We start from the raw sequence: 17,920 nt of genomic DNA on the forward strand, positions 1-17,920 counted from the left end.
AGAATAAAGACAGTGGTGTCAGTGAGTACAAACATTTGCTAAAAATGCACAATACACAATCTTCCTATCTACACAATCTCCTAAATTGTAGCTGATTGGCGCCGCCAAAAAATAACCATATGTTCAAATATTAAAGACATGGCATAACACTTCTTATCCAATGTGTGTGACCCCTTTTAGCCATTATAGACAAAACCACTGCTATTAATAAAGCTGTTCCAACCTCATTGTAGGAATATTATTTTCACTTTTGCAGTGTCTGCGTAAGATGGTCTTGGTCTGGAATTAATACAAATTGAATTGGACAATGGTGAGGTTTCTGTATATGAACCACGGCATATGGTTAATAAGGGTTATGTAGTGAAATGTGACAGGATTTGAAGCCTGCAGCTCCTTCAACATTAAAGTCCTGAAGCAGTTTTGCAAAAGGGAAGTTGGTCAATGAGTAACAGGACAGAGGATATTTTAAAGGGTTACTCCACTCCAAATTAAAATCTGTGTTACATTAATAACAGTTAGTGTTCAAATCAAAGCGTAAATAGAGGTAAACGGCACATCTGTGTAACAGAGCACTCAGAGCACGTTATTTTCTAGACCTTGAAAGTACATTTTACTTGGCGGTCAATGGGACAGTCACAAGCCACTTGGTTTTCATCCAAAATATCTTAAATTATCTTCTGAAGATTTAACAAAGCTTTTTACGTGTTTGGAACGAAAAAGGGTAATTGATCAGTGACAGAATTTATTTTAGGTGGAATATCCCTTTAAAGTCAGTGCTTCTGAGAAAGCGCAGCTGAACTGTGTCTCCACTGTTGTTATGTCTTAACTTGATATATAACACCCGGAAAGATTAGCTCTTATTTTAGACCAAATCTGACAAGCACTACAGATAATTCCAACGGGTTCACAAACCCTCACTCATAATTATTTCTAAACAATAAGTACATCCTTCATAAAAGCAGTTTCCAAGCAACAGTTAAAAACTGTCACACTTGCACCCACAGCATCTGAATTTAAATCTGAGCAGGAAGGGGAAACAAACTGCGCTCTGTACTGAGTCAGATGCAATATCTTATTCTGACCCTGACAGACTTTGGTATGACGAAAAAAGAAATCCTTATCTGCTTCCGTTTTCCTGTTTGTTAGACTACACTGGAGAAAAATGAAATCGGTACCTAAGGTAATCCTTCAGATGAATGCATCGGTTACAGAGGCCCCTAGGTGGTAATATTCCAGCCATTTTGATTAACAGTTTATTCCCAAAGCTCCATCCTCGTGGTACAGCAAAGTTGACGTTCAATACTGACTTAGGACCACTTAAATTCAGATAAATAAGACTCTGAAAAAACAAACTGGTCCTAAATAAGCATAAATTCAAAAAAGGCTACATATCTGTCACATGACATTACAGCGGTTCCTCTGCAATGCCCCTTGGAGACGGATAGACGTGTGGTTCGGACGCAGTCCTCGTGCCACGGCTATTCCCAGGAGCTCTTTGAAGAGCAGAAGCACATGCCAGTTATACTTAGCAGAGCACTCAACATAGCCACACTTCCAGGTTTTTCACCCAGTACAGACACGGCCCTGCGCTGGGTGAACCGATGCCGCTGAAGGTCCCGCTTACTGCCAACCACCAGGATGGGCACCTCACTACTGCTGCCCACTCTTATGAAGAGACACAGAAAGAGATGAGAGAGGGAGGCAGGTGAGATGACAGGGGAGAACAGCAATAAAAAAAAAAAAAGAGGTTTAACAGGGAATTAGCATGGAAAACAAAGCGATCCCATGAGTATCAAGCAGTTTCTTACGTGACATTAATGCTGGACATAATATCTTTAGCAAACATGCAAAGACAAACACACACATAAAAAGGCCCCTCAGCTCTTTGACACGCTCTAAAAAAAGGCACTGAGCTCATAATTTGTGTTGGAGAACGCGTGATGTGTGTCCTTTCTCAGCGCTTGGCTGTGCTTGAAGGTCACACACACACAATGACGAATTACAGCGTTTCATGTTCAGGGGGCTTCGGTGGCAAGTGTGTGTGTGTGTGTCTGTGCATTTTGCTAATCTGAAAAAAGTGCAATTAATTTAATTGCCAATTCACTGTTGCACAAGGAGCTCAAATTAAAATGCGAGGTTTCATTTATTCGCTTAGAAAATGTCAAGTGTAACATACCCTGGTTGAATATGCAGCTATTAAATAAATGTCTGGCCAATTAATATAGTATCGACTATATTTACATGATAGCAAATTAACAAGGGCTCCATGCATACACAAATGACATATCATAAATATTTAAAACCTCTCTTTTAACAAGTTAAATTTAATTGAGGACCCAAGGGTATTCCACGTTATTCATTTTAATATTAAAAAGCAAACTACTGCTATTATTCTGATTCAACTCATTTCAAATCTGTCAGATGTCGAGGATTTATGCTATTATATATTTGTGCTCAATATAATGATAGAGAGAGAAAAGAAAGAAAAGAATGTGCAAGTAATTTCAGCATAAAAGAGGTGAATAATCCGTCAAGGAAACCAATACCATTATGTTTAATAAGCCTATACCAGTCCCTCATTCTTGTGTCTGGGTTCTTGTGTCATGTTTTACACTGATTTATCCCCTTTCATACAGTTTATCTGTTCTCTCTCTCAGTATGGCTTCCCCTGTATACCCTCTCTCACTATCTCTTAAACCTTTCAAGCCCGTGTTTAGTCAAAGAACGTTTTGTAAAACTTTCTTCTACAACAGCTGCCTCTTTTATCTCCCCTCTGCATGTGTACGCAGTCTACATTCAATATTCCACCACATCAAACATCTCCATGCAATCTGAACTGAATACAGCGATCATTAAAATGAAAGGACTTTTACACTAAGACCGAGGTGTCCTCAAAGCAGTGAAAACGTGAGATGCATTAAAGCACAGAAGTGTGATGTTGTGGGCGGAGAAAAGGGCTAAAGGTGGAGACTGCAGATCATTTTCTGTCATTCGCTCTGTTCACATTAGACCTTTATGCAAATACGTGATGCTGCATGCAATCTATGGTGCGCAAGACCTGCATATGTAAAAGGATTTTCTAACTGGCATCTATTATATTCTTATCAGCTGTAGTAAATGGTGACAGTGTCTATGCTCTGTAACTGTCACTCATCCATATTCTCAAATGTCACCTCATTATCTCAGCATCAACCGGGAAAGCAAGGGCCAACTGTTATTAAAAACATCAAAACCAATCAGTAGTTTGTCAGTGCAGCTGATACAGTCACATTAATCAGTGCTGCTGTGCCTTGTGAGCTGGGAACCACAGTTGGTCGCATTCTAACAACAATAGAAGTAATGTTAAACATTTGCTTTTATTTGATCTATTATAGCACAATAATCATTCTCTATTATTCTTTGAGGTGGGTCAGTTCTGAATGAGTGAGCTCTTTCGTACCTGCTATCCACAATTTGCTGTCGGATCATCTTGACGTACTCAAAGCTCTCCACACAGCAGATGTCATAGACCAGAATGTAGGCGCTTGCTTCATGCGGACCCTCTGCACCGAGCATCCAGCCACTCCTGATAGAAACGAGCAGACAGACAAAAGCACTTCATCAGATGACCACTGACTGATTATTTGTTTATTTGTGATGAGAGGAGGCCAATGTACAATTAATGTAGGAAAATAACTTCCCATCAGATATAAAACGCTACTGCAATATTTTACAATGTTGCATTTTGGTTGTAATTAAGTTATGTGGCGTGCGAAAACATTTAAAGGTCAAGAAAACATGATTGTGTGCAACCTAGACATAATGTGTACATTGCATTACATATTTTACATTAAAAAATTATTTTCTATAACACCTACCTGCGAGGTTTAGCATACATCATATTATATATATATATATATATATATATATATATATATATATATATATATATATATATATATATATATATATATATATAAATCATGTGATTTTTTTATGCCCTATATATGCCATTTTAAGGCTCCTAATATTGTTTTGGAAGTCTCATTTAATAGGTTTACATGCATGCAAGGTGAACAAACATGCATTTAATATCACCTAATTTTCCAGCAATTTTTTTAAACACATTTAGGTCAAAGCAGTTCTACAATTCAGCCTCTCTAAACCCCTCCTTTCTGTGAGCCTACTCTGCTCTGATTGGTCTATCATCTACAGCAGTCATCAGTAAATTTATGTGTTTGTGGGGTCAAGTTTGGGGGATTTACCAATTTGCAGATTGTCTACATTTACATGCAGTTAAATTACACACTAAATGAAAGACAATACTGGAAATGGCATAACAGGGGCAAAAAAAATTCCATAATAATATAATAACTGATGCAGAATTTCTGATTACAAAAAAAAAGAATAGAATAGAAAAAAAATAAAGAATGTAGGCTTTTAAAACCTTTAATTAATTACATATACTGGTGACCATAGGTCAATATAACCAAACATATCATTTTAATTAGAGAAAACAAACGAATAAAGAAAATAGCACAATATACTGTATGTGATATCACTTGTCTTTGTAACAAAAAATTTCTTTCTCCCCAATGTAATTTCTCTACTCCATCCAAGGTACTGAGTACAACACATGCACTTGTTATTTGTATGCTAGTTCAATAGACTGGGGAGAAACATGAGGTTACAGCCCATGAATAGTAATGATTTACCTACAGTAATTACACAACAGCACTGAATGGTGGACATCTGAAAGAGGCAGCGAGCAAATTTTTCAGCCGTGACACACTGACCTCATCTCCTCTCTCTCCTCCTCCCCCACTCTGCTTTTCTCTCAGAAGAGCTCATATGATATGAACTGAATATCAATTCCAGCATTCAGATGTGGTATGTCAAGTCATAACACGACATTAAATATTATTGTATTTTTGAAGTTGTGTTTGGTTATATATATATATATATATATATATATATATATATATATATATATATATATATATATATATTATTTTTTATTTTATTTTTTTTTACTCAAATAATATGGGAACATGATCGCATTTTCATTTAATGTTGAATTTAAATGCTGCTTTCAATGCCAAAGACTAATAAGTGTAATTTTAACTAATAATATCTTGTAAAAGCACTATGGAAAGTTAAACTTACTACAGTAAGTTCTTATATTATATACAGGGAAAAACTGTAAATCGTTTAACCAGACATTTAAATGTAATTTTACAGTAGAATGTTGTTAACTGTATATTTTTTTATTAAATAAATCAATGTATAATTTACAGTCAAACCTGTAAAATGATATTCCCTGCATGACACTCCACATTTGAAAGTATTTTGCTTGAATAATCATGTTTTTAACGGGTTTTTGTAATGAGTTACGTACATTTGGACTTAACGCTACATCTTCAGTTGTTTAATGAATGTTCATTGCATTTTTAAGTGTTTTGTTTTTGCATGAATGACTTCTATATATGCATTGTACTTTTGCTTGTGGTGAAGTTAGTAATGAGATTTGATTCTTCATGTGGCTTTCTATTTTACCAGCTGCATTATTATGGTGGTTGCCAGTATGCTAAACAGTGTGCATTTTACAAAATTTTGTTTGTAAAATATAGTTTAATACTATAAACTGACAGTTTTTGGCCATAAATGTGTTTTCTACGTTTTTTTTTTTTTTTTTTTTTTTTATAAATTATTCTGGCAATCACAGCTGCCAAAATTGTTTTGTAAAAACTACAGTATTTTAAAAAAAAAATGCTGCAAGTGTGTCTTCACTGGCTTCATAGGACTAACCACAGCACATCCCTAATAACTAAACTATAAATATTCAGTGATTGAACCAGATAGAGCTTGCATGCGGGAAAAAAAATTCCAGTGGATCTTGTTTAACTGCCATATTGATTGTGATCTGCATTTGTGTTGAGGACAGGAGAAAGATGAGAGTGAGAGAAGCAAGTCAAATTGAAGCCATTCGTCACAAGCTGATCTTGCTTGTAAAGAAAATCGATGTCAACTGTAGCAAAGACAGTGGTTACACATTCATCTTGGCAGAGGAATAATTACCTTCATCCTCTAGTGATGTTGAAAAAGCAGTCCGCTGCTGATATTTCACACTCAGAGATGACTACAGTGATTCTGCACGGAGATTCACTCGTGCACGCTCGCACATTAGTGTAATAATAAAAAAAGCAATCAGGTGTGCAGAAAAACGCTTTGACATATTGTAGATTATTATAATGTAACCGATAAGGGAGGAAGGACATTTAAAGGGATAGTTGTTACCTGATCTCATGGGATAAACATACCTACTTTTTAGCGAGACACAAAATACGTACCAATAAGTACATTTTGCTGCAGTTTCCGAAAGAAATGAACACTTTTTACTCCCTTTCACACAATTGAACGTTAGCATCCACACGTATCCATCTTCATCTATGGGATTTCATCTGTGTAAAAGGTAGATTAAATGGCACCGCTGCATCAATAAATAAATTCCCGGATATTTAGCACAATAAACACACAGCTTGTACCTATTTTAACGTGATAAAAACATGCCAGGGATCAAGTACTGAACTTTTGTTTTAGTGCAACTCATTGGACATTTCTCTTTGAAACTGCGGCGAAGCGTTCGGCAAGGTGTAACAGTCAGCGCTGCACAAAAAGTGCACAGAGGTACGTATTTTCGAACGAGCCCAGGTTGGATAGCTGACTCTTTTGAACACAAAAGAAGGTGTCTGGAATGATGGGTTCAAAACCGACTATTGTTATAAAGACAGAAAACACTAAGGCACATTTTTGGGACAAAATATAGCTTTCTGCATTCCCACCACACTCTCCAAATTCTGACAGATCGGCTATAATACAAAAAAAGAAGAAGGGTAGAGTCTGTGTGTTTGGGTTTAAACAGTCCTTAGTTGCTGAATAGGAAGTCTTTTTCCCTTTTTCAATTTTCTGCACATCAAAAGCAGACGCCTTGCCCTCCGCTGGGAAATCTGACGTTTCTCAGACCTTATTAAGCACAAACTCAACATTCTATGAGATTTTATGGAGTTCTAGCTCAGTGATCAGTGGTAGATTGAAGCAATTATCTGCAGCGGTTTTCAGTATTAACTATGGTGCTAGAGCGCAAGACAAATTTCAGTCAATTAAACATGAGCCTCAAAGCTTTCGGTCTTTTCTGCTGAGCACTGTTCTTACATAAACGCTCCCTCAGTGTGCCTGTTAGATGTTTCAGATGCTCTGCCATCCCCGTGAAAGCTAAAAATAGAAGCTTGTCTCTCTCTCTCCTTGTCAAGCCTCAGTTCTGTTCCTCCCTGTGAGTGTGAGTTAGAGAGAGGACACGTTCAGATTCACTTTCATCATAATTCAACATCCTCCTCTGGGCAAGGAAGGTATCCACTTTAAGCAAAAATATCTTTGGAAATGTGGAGGACGTCCACCAGAAATTGCTGAATGGGAAGCTGTGCTGCTGAAAGCTGCCAAGAGTGTTCACAAATAAATGTGATCTGATCCACGCGTATGTTTGATGTTCTGCTGATTGGATGGCGTGGACGGACACTATTGTTAGGCTAAAACAGGAGCAGGAAGGGAACTCCATTTAGCACCACAAAGAGCACCATCACTTGGATAATTCTCTGATAGTTCTTTCTCGAAATGTCTGTCTTTCTATAGTTTTCTCTGACATTTTGAAGGATGTTTGATAAGACAAACTTTAATTCTATTGAATATGATTCAAAATATTTTTTTACACTGAAATTGATCAAATATTAATATATTTCTCAGCTTTAAAATAAAAATACATATTTGTAATATTGTACAGTATATATATATATATATATATATATATATATATATATATATATATATATATATATATATATATATATATCTTTAAATATATAAACATTTAAAAATACAGAAATTTCATATTTTAAAATTTATTCCTTTGATGAAAGCTAAATTTTCAATTGTTACTGCAGGCTTAAGTGTCACTTCATCCTTCATAAATCATTATGCTAATTTATTTTTAGAATTATCAGTGTGGAAAACGGTTGCCAAATATATTGGAACCTGTGAATCTTTTTTCTAGGTTTCTAATGAATAACAAGTTAGAAAGAAAAGCATTGATTAAAAATAGAAATCCTTTGTTACAATGTACACCTAAGCTGTTATATTTTTTCAGTAATTTAAAACATCCTTGGAGAATAAAAGTATTAAATTATTTAAAAAAACAAAGCATAAAGTTTACAAACCCCAAATCTTTGAACAATAATATATATTATTAACCATTCTAATGTAAATAAATGCTATCCAATTTTAACCTTTTATTGATCTAAGAATCCTGAAAAAATGTATCACATGTTCCAAAAACAATATTAAGCAGCACAACAAAGACAATAAATCAGCATACTGAAATAATTTATGAAGGATCATGTGACACTGAAGACAGGTGTCATGATGCTGAAAATTCAGCTTTGTAAAAAGGAATAAATGATGTTTTAACATATATTAATATAGAAAACAGTCATTTTAAATTGAAATAATATTTTTGGTTAAAATAAATGCAGCCTTGACGAGCAGAAACATCTTAATTTTTTTAAACCATTATATAACATGACAAAACACATTAATTCAATGAAAATGAATAAAAAAAATATATATAAAAATGTTTGAATAAAGCAGTACACCAAAATGCTTTCTGTCTTGCCTAATGCATTGCATTCGTTTTACATAATACTGCTCAATATTTCTCTCTAAGCCACCTGTTCATTCACGACTAAAGGCAAAACAAAATCATTCTTTCAGCACAGCATTCATTCATCTGTGAAACAGTCAGGTGCTAGAGGTGCCAAATGTAGATGTGGAAATAATCCAGAAAAGCACTAAGTCAAATAACTGCATGTCTCAGTTAAATCATTACACGCCTGCAAACTAAACCGCTTGTTCATTATGCATCATCTTCATTTCTGGCTCGGCCCCTGATAACTGATGGTATAATTACTAAATTATATTTCTTAATTATTCTAAGGTGCACGGCTAGATTTATTGTGTTGGTTTCTTTTTTACTACTAGCTGACAATGTGATGTATGACGATGAATTTCAAATTAGAGACGATACTTTTCAGGCGTGAAAAAAAAAATTATGAGAACATCTGTCCTCGAGACAGCCCGGTTCTGAATGGCGCTTTGTTGTCTAAACGGCATTAGATCAATTTAATGTCATCTCAAAAGCTTGAGAAGGGTCACTCACGGAAATATTTCATTCCAGTTCATGGGATTTTTTGTACGTTTATTGAAAGAACGTAAAAAAAAGGCTGTTAAAGCTGTGTGTCTTTGTGACCCTTCACTGGTTGGAACACAGCCACTTTTGCAGCTGATAAGCGTGATAGATTGATCAGTTTATTTAGGTAAGTAACAAACTGATTCTTCACGTAACAATTCGCGCTTGTTGGGTGAAAGCAGAGAACCAGAGCTGATTCCACTGGCTAAAAGAACAACCAAAATCTGCCACAAGCACATTCTCTCCTCAGCTAGCGGTGAGAAACATAGTCGAGGAGGAAGTGCATGGCTCTGGGCAAAGCGAATTCTATCACATTCTGGGGACCATTACATGATCAAGCAACTGCTGTAGACGCGGGGGAACGTGTCACTGAGCCCTCTGTTGTCATAATTGAGAGAGAACAAGAGCGGGAAAGAGAGGCTGGCAGAAACAGGAAATCCTGAATCATGCTGGCTTTTGATCTGCTCCATCTGCCGTGGCATCATGTGAACAAACTGCGACATTCAGTCACCAAAGTTGCCAAGCAGTCAAAGATTATTATTCACAGTTGTCTGTACGACGAGTATCGGTGGGAGCTGAGCGATATTGCTGCATTTTGCATTTTAGTGCACAGAGGTATCCACCATATTTTTCAATGTGGAAGGAAGCTGTTCTCTTCCGGGTCATTAGCCGCCGAAGGGAAATGAAGATAAGAGTAACAAAACCAATGTCATCATGAGATATATGGTAAGACATGCATACACATATCAGGCGGCATATTGCACTGCTAAAAATAGATCGAAGCAGATGACACCGGAGCGAAGCCTATTCAATTTACAAACGGCTCCTTATAGAAAAAAAAGGTGGAGAGAGTACAGGAGACATTCCGTGATGCATTATGGGAGACGTTGTTATTTAGCAGGTTTAGCATGGAATATGAAATATAAGCAAGAGATGTTGAATGTAGAGTTTGAAATATTAATATCAGTGTTTTTACACTGATTAGTTATTAGTAATGATTTTCTAAATAAATATTTTTTTTCTGGAAATGAATAAACATAAAATAACATAAAACATAAAATTAAAAGATTTAAAAATGAAAATAGAACAATATAATATAATTGAATAAAAACAACATATTTAACCTGCATTAATAAAATTTATATATAAACTTATTGTTTTATTTTTTTTTTATTCAGACATTATGTTACTTCAGAATTTTCTGATCATTGGGCAAGCGTGCTTTTATCTGCAGAATGTTGTTGGTTGTAAGCAGGAGCAAACCAGCCAAAAACGGTCCTAAATCAGAGGAAACTCAAATGTAACTGAATTAAGTTTAATGGTGCACCACTTGCTTTTTATATTTATATAATTTCTAATGAAACTGAACTCTCCTTCCGAACGCTTTTATTAGCATTTGGTTTTAAGCTAATTCGCTGCTTTTGTATCCATGAATTTGCTACACTTTTATCTCTACAGCCATTTAAAATCACGTTTGATTTCGATCACTTTGAACTTTTGGGTTATTTCTTCTTTCATCAGCAAAGTCTGCATGCGACACCAGCGCCTGTCAAAAGAAGCCAGAAGCATTTTAATAAAGACGCATCTACACACACACACACACCTTCTCCACCATGCGCTCCAGCCAGCCATGCTCTAAAGGGAGCTAAATGGCATTTAGCTGCAGCGTGCTCCGGCTCAATTAGATTGCAGTGTCTCAATGCGCTCCGAGCGCTGAAATATACCCCCTTTCCCTCCTCTCCGCCTCAGCACAGCTTCTTCATGATTTTTACATCCCGTTTTGCTGACGTGACATCAGAAACGCTGACACCTCTCTGCGAGGACGTCACGACACCACCGTAACAGAGCAACCCTTACTTATTTCTCCATTCAGTAATAACGCTTTGTTTGCGTGTGTCAACTCTGTTCGGTAACACACAACCTGGCAACAGTCGACACAATCACTTGTTGCTGAGGCGACCTTGGCGGTCTCTGTCTGGAGTGGGTCTTTAAGCTGCGTGAAGTGGTCACGATGCAGGGAATTCACTCCGAAATGCTGCCGGGGAAAATAAATGCGAGAAAACAGCTCGATTTTTTTTTTTTTTTTTTTACATTCTGAAGCCATGACGGACCTGAAGGGAATTTTGTTGAATTAGATCTCATTCCAGGAAAAGGCAGGGTTCTGGGTTTTCTGCCGTTTGCTCTCACAGGTTCCTGATCGGCCCCCGTCTTGCATGCAAATGCTCCGAGTGTATTAGGAGGTGAGCTGAAATTATTTGTCTGGATTTGTCAGGATTTGCGAGGATCTAGCATTGTGCTGCTCTGGCACAGTGGCACTTCTCGGATTCGTAATTAGTCTTGTAAATGGCTTCGGGATAAATCAAAATGCCTGCAAAACGAATGCGTTTAAGTCTAATGTAATTCTTGAGAGAGCAAATTGATTATGTTTACCTTGTTATAGAATCTACCTTCCTGCGGAGGTGATTTTCTGCTCCAGTGAAACAGCTAATAAAGCCTTTTTGTGTTTGTGTGAATATCACAGACAGACAGTTTGCTAACTAAACAAACTAAACCGGTGACAGAGGTAGATCTCTGCGCAATACATTGCAGGTATTTCATGTAGCGCTTGACTGACAGTATATGGTGGTGGTTTGACAGGAAACTCATCTGATGCAAGAACACCTGGGGTTGTTGTAGTAAAGTTGCTAACAGCATATGTAGCTACGCCGCTTTCTTAACAGAACCGATGTTTTGGGGTCTTGGGTTATTCCAGAACATTGGAAATTTGAGGAGCTGGCCACAAGAATAATTGGAAAGGTGCTTGAAATGCCAGGACTGTTAGACAGAATAAGAGGAAGAGTAATAGTGTGTGTGACGGAGAGAGAGAGAGAAGAGAGAGAGAGAAGAGAGAGATGAGGGGGAGATACAGAGAAGCGACTGAGAGGTGGGGGAGAGAACGAAATATTTGCTAGAGGGAGGATACAGAAAACAAGCTTACAGATGCTCAGTTCAAGCCATGTCGCCATAGCAACTACTCCAAATGAGATCTTTTTTTTTTCTAGAGGAAAGCCCCTCTCTCCTGAAGCAATGCACTATCATTCCTCGGGAATCTCAGGCTATTAATGGATCTGTTCAAGATTCAGTTCAGCTGCAATGATAAAAGTTCACAAGAACATGCTGCTTTTTTTTTTTTTTTTTTTTTTTTTTTTTTTTTTTTTTTTTACCAGGATTGGAAAAGTGTGAATTTGATTAATGTTTGGATGCAAGGTCAAATCGATGGTTTACAAAAAAAAAAAAAAAAAAAAAAAAAAAAAAACAAGATCCTGAACCTACATTACAGCAATAGCTAACATTATACACCTTTGCACAAAAGGTGGATGCATTTAACGAGACAATAGTTGAAAACTACTTTAAATATGTATTTGTTTTGGTACAATCACCGTATAACTTATTCAACAACACGTAGCCTACTTTTACAGTAAAATATTTCACTTAGGTTGTTAGATCGGGGTATATACATTCGCGTTTTATCGCTTTACTTTTCATGCGTTTTGTTGTAATGTGGCGCGCGCACTGTGTCACTGTAGCCTGACGTACCTGACTTGGGCTTGAAGGAAAGGAGGAAATTGGCGGGACGTCCAAAACCTTCAGGTCGTACATAACACCGTTAAGAATGACCGAGGGTCTGTACACGTATCGCGTTTGGGTTGGGGTGTAAGCCTCCGAGAAGTCATTGTAAATAAACTGCCGGATGATAGAAGTTTTCCCGACTCCAGGCGCTCCGATGACGGCGATGCTCAGCGTCTCCACCATCCCGCGCCGATCAGGACCGCCGGCGAACACTAGCGAGCAAGAAGACACTTGGAAAACTGCTCAACAAATCAAAACAATAACCCGAATTGCGAGCGTGCGTCTTTTTTTTCGTGCTCAAATCGGGAGGACGCACTTCGCGGACGCTCAAATAAATAAGAGTTCGTTCACAGATCTTCTTTCTTTTGATGCATTTCGTTACCTCTTTTGGTTAAGCGTACTGTTAGCAACGTGCGTTAACGAACCAACTTCATTCACTGCGGCAGTTGCGCTGTCTTTTCTGCATTCCATTGGGGAACCGTCCTCAACGCTCCACAGTCAGCCCACAGTATTCCTACACACGGCTCTTGCGCTCAAAACCCGTCATTTTCCGACAGCACCCATTCGGCAGCCCTCGGCATAACGCGTGCTCATCGATCTCGAGGTTACCGTTGACCCTTTCTCCTCGTAACCTCTCGTAGCTTCCCTCATCGTCTCGGCGGTGCGTGCTGCGCGCTCACCTCGCCGTACGCCAAATGCAGTCTGCGCAAAGGTCCATCGTTAAGCTCCGTGATTATAGGTGGACTGTATCCGCACAGACCCCTCGTTGTCGTTGAAGCCGCTGCACGCGAAGCCGTCTCCTGTCCTTGCTGCGCGGTTTTAAGCGCTGCTCCTCCGCGCGCACTCATGTGGTTCTGCTTGGCGCGCGCGGATTCATGACTGTTTTTATTAGGCTCGCGCTGTTTACCGGCTATAAACAGCTCGAAAAGGTCACCATTATGGGAGGAATACAAGGCGAAAATATAATGGAGCGCTCGTCTATCCATCTCAAGCATTAATGAGGATCGCCGCTTAACAAACAAACGAAAGTATTGATATTTAGTAGGACACCGGCGCACAGATTACGATGCGTACAATTAAAGTAGCCTACAAGATAGCCAGCAGGATAAAGTTTCAAAGAATAAAATTTTTGGTTGCCATAGTCAAGTCAAAAAGTCAAGTCAAGTCAAAGATTTCCCATTTCATCATCACTATTGCCATTCCCATTCCATTCTACGCTGTAATTCCACTCCGGGTTTTTCAATCGCCACTCCTCACAGAGAAACCCTCTCCAATTGATTCTCAAGAGTTTCAAAAAGAGCTTCTCAGTATCTTACAAACCCGCTAACCAGAAGAATGAGTGGATCTAGACACAGAACAGTAGGTACTAACTTCTGCTTTTAGATTTAATGGCCATCTGCAGCAATAGTGTCTCTAATCCAGAGCTTTTAATTTCTCCATTCTCATTTGGATAATAGAAGTGCTGTGCTAAATAGCATGGACTGTAATCTTATCTAATGATATCTGGATTACTAACCTGCAATACATTCATCCATTTCGATTTACAAGAAAGATTAATTGCTCTAGGTTTTTGTCCTCTCGGTCCACATCTAATATTATTACATATTTTTAACCTGACAGTCGGGAGGAGACATGTCTTGGATGGTCAGTGCACACACAACTCTACAGTAGTTATTAAACATCAATCATGAATGCTATAGCATTTAAACGTAGCTTTCAATTGCCAGGCCAAGTTCATTACTATGAGCAATAGATTACAACCCAAGCCTCTTGTCTTCTTTGCTTAGATTACTTGCCATCAGTTTCAAAATTGAGCTTCTGGCTTGGCGTATGATTGCACTTCCACTGAATTATATGGTCGGATACACATGCGCCCCTAGCTCCTTTAATACTCTACTTTACACTGTAATTTCATCATAACAGTACAGTCAACACAGCAGAGAGGAGACTGCGCTTAAACATGAGCTCAGCAAGGATTCATACCGCACTGACCAAAAAGGGATATGTCCCTCATAGCTTCCCGAAAGAACATGCAAAAAAAACCTACCAAGAGCTACTTTACACAACCAATTATGAGAAATCACAGACTTCTGTTTTAGTGAAGGACTGGATGATGCATGCCAGCAAACAATAATAAATGGCATTCCCTGAAACCTTTGCAACACCAGCTTAGGTAAGACAGCTTATTAGTTTCACTCACGAAAACGTCATTAGATGACATACTGGTTCAACTTGTACCTGCCAGGATTTTATTTACTATTAAAAAAAAAAAGTGATGAACTGGAAGTCCAGTTTAAATGAGTTAGTTTGCAGCATGGTGCCTGTCTGAGTCATACTGCCTAAGAGTATGAATGAATAAAACAATATTCAAATTGTTAGGACAGTAACTGAAGCAGTCAACAGTGGTCAATAGTCACAAACTATTAAAATATAACTTGCACACATTTTGGTGAGGGATTACGGATTTCAGAAGCACTTTTTAGACTGTCCATGCTATTTAAGTCAAGGGTTTAGCTTTATTTTTAATGGAATAATTACACTTTAAAATCAATGGGTAATATACTTTTTAATTTCTATAACAGATGCATTCATGACAGAATCCAACAAAAAGTAAAGCAAATTTCTTTGCTGCACATCTCCTTGTAGTCACCCCTATGACTAAACCATAAAGAATTAACAAACATATACAGAATCAACAAACTATGATTAAAAGAAAAACAGTAATCAATATTATTTGGGAACTTCTAAGTGTACACACAGGACATGTGCATGCCACGTCAGCATTGTTTTGTCTGGTGGTATTTTTACGTTAAGCTTGATAGAGGTCTGTCCACCTTGTCAACATTGTTTAAAAGAATTAAACATCACATGGACACATAAAAGGATTAACCACATTTCCCGTCCTGAAAAGAAGAAGCATCTTCAGTGAACAGGTTTGTTTCTGCAAAGCAGGAGACTTCAGGTGCATCGCGTTCAGTGTGATTCGAGAGATATTCATACCATAAAGGGTGTCATTTTCTGTAAGATGATCTTAGGAGTCTCACACACACACACAAAAATGTATAGTCCTTCTGGGGAATAAAGGAGGACAGAGAATATTGCCAGGAGGAGGAACAGAACATGCAGCATGTTACATCTCCAACTCGGCAACTCTCAACTCTCACACAAACACACACGCACTCACACACACACACAGCACACAAAAGACAGTAGTAACTAAAACAAACCCAGCTTAATAGAAAAACATGACTGCAAACTTCACCAAATGCAGAGATAATTTGAAGACGACCAAAAAAAAAAAAAAAAAGTTTACTCAGCAATTGTGTAGTGCTTCTGGATGAACACAGCATTCCCTTAAAAGAAATTGTGGGACACCTACATTTCTGAGGAAAGATCATGGAGAGCTTTAATAAAACAGAACAAAAATAAATAAAGACTTGAACTGTTTGTGTGAATACAAGCCCAGCGACTCCAATTGTCTGATAATTAAGACTAAATTAAAAACAGCAGTGTTGAAAGGTTCCTCTCAACTGCAGTAAACACCTTTCCTACAACTGGATGGATGATGAAAACAGGTTGTGTATTTATGCTCGACTTCCACGAGAAGGAAAAACCACGCCAAATAAACAGTGACGCAATGGTTGAGTACAGAATGAAATTTTCTAATCAGAACACCTGCACATAGGAAATAAAGATGATGTCTTTATATTTTGTGTGTCGTTTGTTTTACTGTAAGTGTAATATTTTAAGGACTGCAGGATTGGATATAGAAGGGTGTTGGGAATGGACAAAATAATGGAAGAGAAATTGGTATTCAGTTGATGCTGAAAGCGCAGTCTGAAGGAAATGCTAGACAGCAGGGGTTCTTTGACTGGTCCAATCAAGTTTCAGTCACCCAAACGATGCCTGGGAACTGCTGTTTCCTGTTGTATTCCCCCTCTTCAGTTCTTCAGCACCAACTCATAGCACTGGTACACAAACTGACACACCTCTGACGCTCTGCACTTTATCGACAGCTGTGGAAAAAAGAAACAGAGATGGAGAGATTCAAATAAAATAAAGACACTGCAAGTATCAACTTAAATTTGATAAACGTGTTAAGCGAAGGTTTGAGTGCATGCTAAGAAAATTAAGCAGTTACAAAATGGAGAAAAAGAAGGTGAGAGAAAATAAACACTAGTAGGCCTGAAAGTCTGCCAATGCAATAATACAATATAAATCTCCTTCAATGTGCCAAGAGCTCAAAATTACAAACACTGCCATACAGAACATCAAAACAAGCTTACACTTTATGACTAATGCTTCCAATTTTTGCCTTGTTATTAGCTGAAGAAAAGGTTCTAACATCAATTTAAGCCTCAAAGAGGCTAAACATTACTTGTATGCATGTATAAAAATATGCAAGTAATGTGCTTTAAAACGTGTATATATAAAATAAATTCTATAAAATGTACAGTAGAGCACTGTTCAAATGTCTGAGGTCAAAAGAAATGCATACATTACATTAATTAAAAGCGATAATGAATGCATAATGAAGAAAACTTTTAACAAACGCATTGTGATTTCCACAGAAATATTACGGAGCACAACTGTTTACAATACTAATAAGAAATGTTTCTTATTAGACACCAAATGAGCATATTAAAAGGATGATATAGCACTGAAGACTGGAATAACAGCTAATGAATTAAATTACACTTTAAAATGTTAAAACAGAAAACGTGAATATTTTACTGGATTACGGTTTTATTATATTTAATTTTGATCAACTACACGGTGAGTATTAAACAGGCTATTTGCTCAACGGCATTACAAAAAGTCTTGCCAACCACAAACAAAAAAAAAAAAGTTTCTGTCTTTACCCCTTTTTCAGAAACAACTTAACCTAAGCACCTGTAACAAGCTTAAACAAGCTGTGTTTACTTTGCTACAGGCAGTATAAAAGCTGTTGCTCCTAAATTGACCTCATGTGGCACTAACAGAGTAATAGACAAACAAATGCAGACTAATGTCAGAGGAGCAACTGTGCTGGGAGAG

At 37.5% G+C, this 17,920-nt stretch overlaps 1 pseudogene; it reads right to left on the reverse strand.

Annotated features, from left to right (window-relative positions):
* Positions 1–757: 757 nt before the first annotated feature.
* On the reverse strand, positions 758–14,003 carry LOC122350097 (annotated as a pseudogene).
* Positions 14,004–17,920: the final 3,917 nt, after the last annotated feature.

This window comes from Puntigrus tetrazona, chromosome 8 (assembly GCF_018831695.1).
Source record: "Puntigrus tetrazona isolate hp1 chromosome 8, ASM1883169v1, whole genome shotgun sequence".
Taxonomy (NCBI): domain Eukaryota; kingdom Metazoa; phylum Chordata; class Actinopteri; order Cypriniformes; family Cyprinidae; genus Puntigrus; species Puntigrus tetrazona.